The 9,370-nt window shown below is 41.5% G+C and overlaps 1 pseudogene; it reads left to right on the top strand.

Moving 5' to 3' along the window:
* LOC107655352 (alpha-2-macroglobulin-like protein 1) lies at positions 1-7,439 on the top strand (annotated as a pseudogene).
* Positions 7,440-9,370: the final 1,931 nt, after the last annotated feature.

Raw genomic sequence — 9,370 nt, forward strand, 5'->3', positions numbered from 1 at the left:
ATGTTCTTCTTGGTGACATTTCCTGCAGTGATTGAGTCCAGCTCTCATGTCAAATTGTGTGCAAGTCTTCTGAAACCCAACGAGAATCTCGCAATGACCATTTCTCTGCTTGATGACAAAAACATGACCACTCTCCTTGTGCAGCAGAACTCTCGGATGGCATTTCACCGATGCTTTAGTTTCCAGGTCGGTTATCATACATGTGGACCTTTTTGTCTAGTTTGATTGTGTATTAACATGATTCTCTCTGTACAGGCTCATCAAGTAGATGGAGAATCGGTGCAGAAACTGAGGGTGGTACTTCAAGGGAGGTTCTTCAAAGTGACATGAGAGGAAAGTCATGTTCAGACGTTACCTGCCTCTGACCTTCATCCAAACAGACAAACCCATCTACAATCCAGAACAAACGGGTGAGCTGTGACTGACCTATGGATGAATATTAGGAGTATAGAAAGTCCCTTATGGTATTAGTTGTAATGTGAACATTTATTGACATTTCTCATCTTTGCAGTTAATTTCAGAGTTGTTACCATGGATGCCAAATTTGTGCCTCTTGATCAAATGGTATGGCCTGGTCTTTTTCTTTTTGGCATTGAGCTTTAATTTGAAAATATTACAAATAAATGCAGGTCGTTTTAGACGCATGAGCTTCAGTCCATTTATTTATTTTTTTTCCCAATGATACTTGCTGCATTAGTGTTTGAGTACATGTCTAATATTGCTGTGTTTTTCTTGCAGTACAGTCTGGTGGTTGTGGTGGTGAGGTCTTTGAACAGTCTTGAACACTTTTTACTTTTACATTAGCTTGGCAGTTTAAGCTGTTAATTGTTTTACTAGGACAATCATAACAACCGGATCAGTCAGTGGACAAACGTCTCTTCAACGGGGTGGATATTGCAGCTTTCTCACCAGTTAAACCCTGAGGCTCAAGTTGGGATGTACACACTGAGGGCTTTTATTGGTGACCAAATGATCTCCCAGGTTTTTGAAGTGAAAAAATATGGTACTTTTTTGGGGCTTTTTTTTGTATGATGTGCAACCGCACAAAATGAGATCTGAGGGTTTAGTTGTTTCTGGTTTTAGTTTTACCCAAGTTTGATGTGACCGTAACTGCACCACAGATGTGCTGTGTTGGAGATGTGGGACTGAAAATTGACGTTTGTGGCAAGTGAGTGAAACACTATTTTCCTGATGCTGGATTTCTCGTCTTGTGACTGATCTGTTAGTTCTTGATCTCCTTCCTTACAACATTTTCCAGATACACATATGGGCAGCCTGTACCTGGTCAAGCATTGGTGGAAGTGTGCCGTGAGCCATTTCCATATGTTGTGATTCCAGAGGTGAACCGTCTGTGCCTGAATAAAACTGCTAAGGTATGTGACTACTGCTAGTTCTGAAGTTTTGTCTTCTGAAGATGGCTGATTTGGTATGACCACTTGTGTTCTGCTACCAGATGAACAACACAGGCTGTGCATCCCTTACTGTCAGTACGTCAGTGTTTTTCAACACCAGATTTGAGACTAGTCTGCAAGATTCATTTCTTGTTAACGTGAACCTCACTGAGGAGGGAACAGGTGAGCTATTGGCAGGTTTTAACCAGTGACTCATGTTTACACGCTTATGTTTGTGGCTTTTTTTTTTTTCCTCCCAGGTGTAGTGATGTCAAAATCCACAACTGTGTCCATTATGTTTGAAGTTGGCAAGGTCACGTTTTTGGAACTCCCAGGTTTCTTTGCCTATGGATCAATGATTAACGGAAAAGTGAGTAAAGCTTAATCCTTATTAGACAGTCCTCATTGGTTCCCTTTCCTAACCTTTATCTTTCCCAACAGATCTCAGCATCTTATTTCAATGGGACTCCAATCGCAAGCAAGGCAGTCTATCTCCTGGATAGTAGCCGATGGCCCCACAAACTGCTGCTGAATCTGACTACAAACATGAATGGACTGGCCGCCTTCTCCCTCAACACTGCTGATCTCCCTAAAGCTGATCTGAATCTGGTGGTTTGATTTTCTTCATCCTTGTCTTTTAAATGGACTTCTCTCTTGCAAGATACCAATTCCATTAATTTGTTCCTCAGGCAAGTGCAACTCCACAGGTCGTTTATGGTTACAAGTCCCCATTCTTCAGTTCAGATACAAGGACTGTCTTTTTCAAACTGCTACTCCCAATAACCCAACCTTTAGTGAACTGACTATAGTGAAGCTTGAGCAGCCACTGAAATGTGGTGCCAAGTATCCAGTGACAATCAAGTATTCTTTTGTTGGAGAAACTGGTGACTACAGTGCTGACATCTATATGGTGAGTGGATGCTGGTTTTGTGGTTACTTTGTGGTATTGTTACTGCACTAGTCCACCTGTCTGGCACCATTGATGTACCAATCTGGTTCTGTCTTCTGTCAGGTCTTATCTAGAGTAGTGATTGTTCTGCATGGATTTGAGAAGGTTGAAGCATGGGCTTCTAATACTGTCACAAGTGGCACAGTGTCATTCCAGCTGTCTGTCAGTTTTGATATGGCTCCAGTAGTGCAGATTCTGGCCTTCTGTGTTCTGCCCAGTGAGAATGTAGTTGCTGCTAGTGCATCCTTTGACACAGAAAGGTGTTTCCAAAACCAGGTATTTGTACATCTAGCATCTTCATGAGGGGTAGAGTGACTTGTCCTACAGCGTGTGAGCTGGTTATTGTTCCAGGTGTCTCTGCAGTTTTCTCCAGCTACTGCCGTTCCTGGTGAGGAAAACACGTTGACTGTCTCTGCTCAAGCAGGATCCTTGTGTGGCCTCAGTGCTGTAGATCAGAGTGTCCCGATCATGGAGCCAGGAAGACGTCTAAGTGCTGAAGCGGTATCCTTGTGCCACTGATCAGATTTCATGTTTGCAGTCATTAAACAATCTGGATTTGAGTACATTGTTGACATACCGATATGCCCCCTCCCCATTCTTCAGGTCTTCAGCTTGCTTCTGGTGCAATCATTATCAGATTATCCATTCAGTATTGAGGATCAACAGGAGTGCCTGAATATTCGACCCCGTTGGGCTGTTCCTGCAGACCAAGCTTATGAATCTTTCAAGGTAGGAAACATAATCATTTAGTGGCTGAATACTCATTGAGGTTACATGCACATACGTGTATATAATACACTAAATAAATATAAAAAAAAATAATAATTTTTTGCCTTGACCGAGTGTGGGACTGAAGATTGCAACAAATCTGCCTGTCAGAGAACCTCACTGCCTGATATACAGAGGCCTGGATTACTATCGCAACTTCCGTAATTGTATGCGTTTTAGGCTCTTGATCAAAGAATTGCCACAGGACTTATTTTTAATGTAGTAGTTACTGTGGCTAAAAGGGGTGTTTTTTTTTTATTTTTTATTTATTTTTTTTTTAAATATCCTTCCAGCCTTTTGTAGCCTTAATCAGTAAATCTTGCATTTGAATACACTATGTATTTTGACCTCTGTTATTCAGGGCGACGTGAACTTTCATTCTGGCCAACTTTAATCACTGTAAATAACGTGTTTTCCTTGCATTGTGCATAGACCTGATTTATCTAAAACTGATCATGGGGAATTGACAAACCTCAATTGGTTGCTGTAGTCCTAGTATGTAATGGCTTACGGTTTCAGTGAACTTTTCGTCGTCCTGCTGCCTTGGCAATGGCTGAAATGACTCCTGCTACAGTAGCGGAGAGTGCTGGAGGAGAGCACAGTTCCCCTCTTGATGTGACCATCAGGACTTACTTTCCAGAAACGTGGATCTGGCAACTTGCTCAAGTGGGGTCGGTGAAGTGTGTCTCTCAGTTTCAGCAGTTGATGCCATCTAAAGCCACTTTCCAAAATGTTTTACCTGCCTCCCCTTTTTACTGCTTGACTGCGTGTTGTGTGTTTTTTTTTTTTTTTTTTTTTTTTTTTTTTTTTTTTTTTTTTTTCTTTCCTCTTTCCTCTCTCTCAAGAGAGACTGGATCCACAAGTTCCCCTCAAGGTTCCTGACACAATCACCACATGGGAGACTGAGGCGTTCTGTTTGTCCCCCAAAGGTTTTGACTTGGCTCCTCCAGTTCAGCTGACTGTCTTCCAGCCCTTCTTCCTGGAGCTCTCCCTGCCTTACTCCATCATCCGTGGAGAGTCTTTTGAGCTGAAGGCCACAATCTTCAACTATCTGTCCAAATGCATCATGGTCTGGGTTCAGTTATTTCAACAGTATAATGGATCTGCCAAGAGGGGATGCCTCCTGTCTTTGCTCATTGTGCATTTAATAATTATTGGCAGGTTCAAGTGAATCCAACTAGGTCCTTGGCCTTCACTCTTAGACTATTTAATGAGCCGTATTCATCCTGTCTCTGTGCCAATGGGAGAAAAACCTTTAAATGGGTCTTCACTGCTTCTGTTCTTGGTCAGTTTTGGACTCTTTTTAAACTGCAGTGTATGTGAGGGAGAAAACTGACGTGTATTCCTGTCTGTCATTGCAGGAACTTTAAATGTTAGTCAGTGCTCGGGCTGTACAACCCCAGGGCAATGTGTGTGGCAATGAGATTGTGAGTGTGCCAGAGAGGATGAATTGATGTGGTCACACGAAGTCTACTTGTCCTGGTCAGTTTGTTAACCAGCCTTCTGGAGTTTGATTGTCATGGTGATTTACTGATTTGGTGTTTGTCTCTGTAGGCTGAAGGAGTTGAAAGGACCAACACCCAGAGTTGGTTACTCTGTCCAAAAGGTTGTGTGTGTGGGTGGGATTTAATTTTTTCTTTGTACTTTTTTTGAACATTTTAACCTAGTGCTCTTTGCTAATTCATTGTTTGTTCTGCAGGAAGTGTAGTTTCAGAAGATGTGAGACTGATGCTTCCTACAGATTTGATCCAGGGATCCGCCAAATGCTCTGTTTCAGTCCTTGGTAAAGTGGTTCACTGAGGGGAAACTGACAGTGTTCTGCAGGAGAAACATGGGTTTTTTTTCCCTGACCTTTGATTTTTCTCTCCCTCTCATAGGGGACATAATGGGTCGTGCACTAAAGAATTTGGCTGGATAATTAAAGATGCCATATGGCTGTGGAGAACAAAATATGATCGTTCTTGCTCCCAATATTTACATCCTACAGTACCTGGAAGTCACTGGGCAGCTCACTACAACCATCCGACAGACTGCCATTGGTTACCTTCAGAGTGGTACAATGACCACATCCATTGAGTTTTTCAAAGTGTGCATGCCAAGGACATTCGGCCCTATTCTTCCAATTTGAATGTCTAATTTGTTTTTGACCTGAACCGGATACCAAGGACAACTAAACTACAGGCACAGCGACTGTTCATACAGCACATTTGGTTACGATGAATCGAACACATGGTGAGTTTCATTCCGTTTTTCTAGTCTTGGGTATCATTTGCTCAGTTTCTCATGAAGTTTCCTTCATGACCAGGTTGACTTCCTTCGTCCTGAGATCTTTTGGCCTAGCAAGGAACTTCATCTTCATTGATCCGAATGTCCTCCAGAGTGCAAAGGATTGGCTGATCAGCAAGCAGGGCCCAGATGGCTGTTTTATGCAACAGGGAAATCTGTACCACAATGATATGAAGGTGTCATGTTTTCTTTCAAATGAGTCCTGACCAATAGACACTAGGTGGGACCATTCTTCTAAATGGTATATTGGTGCGTTTTAGGGTGGAGTTGGTGATAATGTGACCACGACCGCCTATATCACTGCATCACTGTTTGAAATGGACGTCCCCGTTATGGCAAAGTCACCAGTAGCTATACATGGGGTTTTTTTTTTTAATTTATTTTTTTTTTAAAGCTGTAGTCAGTTTCCATTTGTTATTCGGGATCCCATCATTACCAATGCTCTGTCTTGCTTGAGGCCTGTTGTTGGGAACCTGGGAAACACTTATGCCATGGCTCTGCTCTCCTACACCTTCAGTCTGGCTGGAGAGATCAGCACTCAAGCACAGCTTTTAACAACTTTGAAGAACTGTGCCATTTCTGAAGGTGAGATTCCCTAGTCTCTCATTTGAAATGTTGTTCAGGTTCTTTGGCATCAACTTTCTGTCCTGTCTCGTCTTAAGGCACTAAGCTCCACTGGTCTCAGACTACATCTGGTGACACTCTGGCGGTGGAGATCAGCTCCTATGTGCTGCTGGCGGTTCTCTCTGTACAGCCTCTCACGACTGCTAATCTGGGCTATGCTAACCGCATTGTCAACTGGCTCATGGCACAGCAGAATCCTTATGGAGGCTTCTCCTCCACCCAGGTGACTCTGACCACCAAACATGAGCAGTAACCTCCATATCTGATTGGAGGTTTTAATCTGGTGGTTGTTTTATAGGACACTGTGGTGGCTCTTCATGCTCTGTCAGTGTACGCCACTAAGGTATTCAGCTTGGCTGGTTCCAGCACGGTTACTGTACAGTCCTCAGTGGTAGGAGGAGACTCTTATAGCTTTGATGTGAATCGGGACAACAGGCTGCTGTATCAGGAGAAGCTGCTGAAGAATGTTCCTGGCAGATAGTGTTAGAGCAACCGGATCCACCTGTGTGTCTGTGCAGGTCTGCATCTTCACCTCATTATTTCTGCTTCTGTTGTGCTTATCCTAATTCTTTGTTTTGCTTTGCAATCATAGGCTGCATGTTTCTACAACATCCCGGCACCCATTAAAGTAGCCAGGACACTGAGCATCGAAGTTAAGGTGACTGGAGACTGTGGACCACTTGGAGCCAATCTCATGTTGAACTTCACGGTGATGTAAGAATAACTTTTGTCTCTGTCTTGAAACCAGCTCATGTTTGACTCTTAAAAAGGGATGCTGCTTGTTCCTGTTGACTAAACCCCTTCATTCCTCTACATTTTAGATACAATGGAGCAAAAGCAAGTACTAACATGGTTCTAGTGGACATTAAGCTGCTGTCAGGTTTCACAGCAGATACGTCACTGGTTCGTATGTCTTAAGATGATTTGGAAAATCCCAAGATACTTAGTTTACATCTGAAGGAGCCTCATGATCTTTTCCTCTCAGCTTGGATCTCCAGCCCAATCATTTGCCCCGCTAGTGGAACGGGTTGATGCTGGAGATGATCATATCCTAGTGTATCTGAAAGAGGTGAGACCGTATATTCACTAGCTGCCATATTCCTGTGTGCTGTATATGTGCTACTGTTAATCCCTTCTGTCTTGCAGATTCCCAATGGCGTCCCCATGACCTACAAGTTGCAACTGCAACGGGTTCTTGTGGTGAAAAATCTCAAGCCAGCAGTCGTCAGAGTCTATGACTACTATCAGCCAAGTATTTTTTTTTCTTTTTTTTTTTTTTTTTTTTTTTTTTTCACTGTCTGTCTGAATTCCCTGTACAATGTAATTAAGATTCTTTCCTGTTCCTCTTTCAGGTGATTCATTTGAGACCACATACATGTCCCCCTGTACATGATTGTGTTTCAGGACTCTGTACGGAAAACGAGAGAGAATAAAACCACTTGTATAATTAATTTGTTGTGTGGGTTTTTTTTTTTAAATTTTTTTTTTATTTTTATTTTTTTTATTGAAATCTGAAGTGTTAACGGCACGTAAATTTTTTCAAAAAATGAAAAATCAAGGTTTTGGCTACTTTTTTTTTGATTTTACATTTGGGAACCGAAAAGAAATCAACTTAAATATTCATTTTCTACATGTGGGTGGGAATGAAACGCCCCTCTCTGCTGATTGGTCAACCAAACATTACAAAGTCCTAAAAAATAAAAACTCATTCACATGCATAATCCTCTTCTACAGATTCTTAACGTGTTTCTACTATTTTTCTTTCTCTTAATCAAACAGCCAGATTAACGAATGGCTTGACACAAACCATACCGAGGCAGACCCTTTTGGTCCTTTGGCACACCGCCTGTTTTATTATAGTATCCACCTATCAAAATCTGTCTGGCAAAGCTGCGTGATGCACCGCAGCGTGGGGAGAAAGCAGGGGTGTGGACTCGAGTCACACGACTCGAGACCTGACTTGGACTCGAGTCCCAAATTTGATGACTTGCGACTTGACTCGACATAAAGAAGACTTGAGACTCGACTTAGACTTTGACAGCAAGGACTTGAGACTTGACTTGAGCCTTGTGACTCGGAAAGACTTAATGATCAGATCAAAGTCGTTATAGACACGTCCCTGCAGAGTGCTTGTGCTTGACTGGCAATAAGCCAGAGACTGCGTTTAGGGAGCGCTGGATATATAGGCTAGTATAAATTACTGGAGTAACACAATTTACGACAAAAAAAAATCACATGATTTGTCTAGTAGTGGTCTCCGCTCGTGAAAAGTGCTGCCCTGCCTCTTTGATCGCCACCCAGCAGGGTCACTGGAGCTCGCCTCATCATCACTGTGACCGCTGCTGTTAAATACTCCTCACTACTTCTGTTTGTCTGACACCGAGGTGCACCATGAGTGACGGATCCGCATCCCACCACGACCCTCGCTCTCTTCCAACTCGATCTGCTTTAATTTTAATTTGTAATAAACACCTCTGAGACCTGTTTTTGTCAGATCTACACTGTTTTTGTTCGATCAGTTACATATTTTATTTGCATGTGCATTTTATTTAAATCTCCATTAAATTTAAAGTTAATCCATAATCGAGATTTAAATCTGAGTTTACAGTTATTTCATCTAGTTCTTTCAAAGCAGTTCTTTCTGCGTTTCCGCGCACATATTTTTAAATCTGTTTCATTGAGGTTCCAAATATTGGCTCATTGGCTTCAATATAACACCTAGAAGTATATATTCTTATGCACACATGCAAAGTATGTTGCAGCTGTTATTTCTCTGAAATTATGTTGTCTTTGCTATTCTGTTACTAATAAAATAGTTTTTTTTCACTGCTTGTCCTATTTTGGCACAATCCCTAAATTGAACTTGAGTAGTTTTACTAAGGGCACCCATCTCATATGAAATGTAACTATGTCAAACATATTCTACCTGCCTTCCTGAAATAAATGACTATGAATTTGATATGGTAATTAATACTGAGACACTAATTTGGGCAAAGGGCACTAATGACTTGTTTAAGACTTGAATCTTAAAGTTGCGGACTTGCAACTCGACTTGGACTTGCCTGTCTTGACTCGGGACTTGACTAGAAAGTAGCCTATTGTGGGGAAGCGCAGAACACTATCAATTTATGTGAACATGTAGTCATAACTTTTGTTTTAGACAATACGATGCATTTTGGACTATGGAGGAACTTATGACAGATATGAAAATAAATGTGTGTAATTTATAGCACATCTATTTTCTATTTTGAGTTTTATTCATGGGGCACTTTATACAAATTTAGGAAATATATATATATATATATATATATATATATATATATTTTTTTTTTTTTTACCCCCAGGATTTTTT

This window comes from Sinocyclocheilus anshuiensis, unplaced genomic scaffold (assembly GCF_001515605.1).
Source record: "Sinocyclocheilus anshuiensis isolate Anshui unplaced genomic scaffold, SAMN03320099.WGS_v1.1 scaffold3418, whole genome shotgun sequence".
Classification (NCBI taxonomy): Eukaryota; Metazoa; Chordata; class Actinopteri; order Cypriniformes; family Cyprinidae; genus Sinocyclocheilus; species Sinocyclocheilus anshuiensis.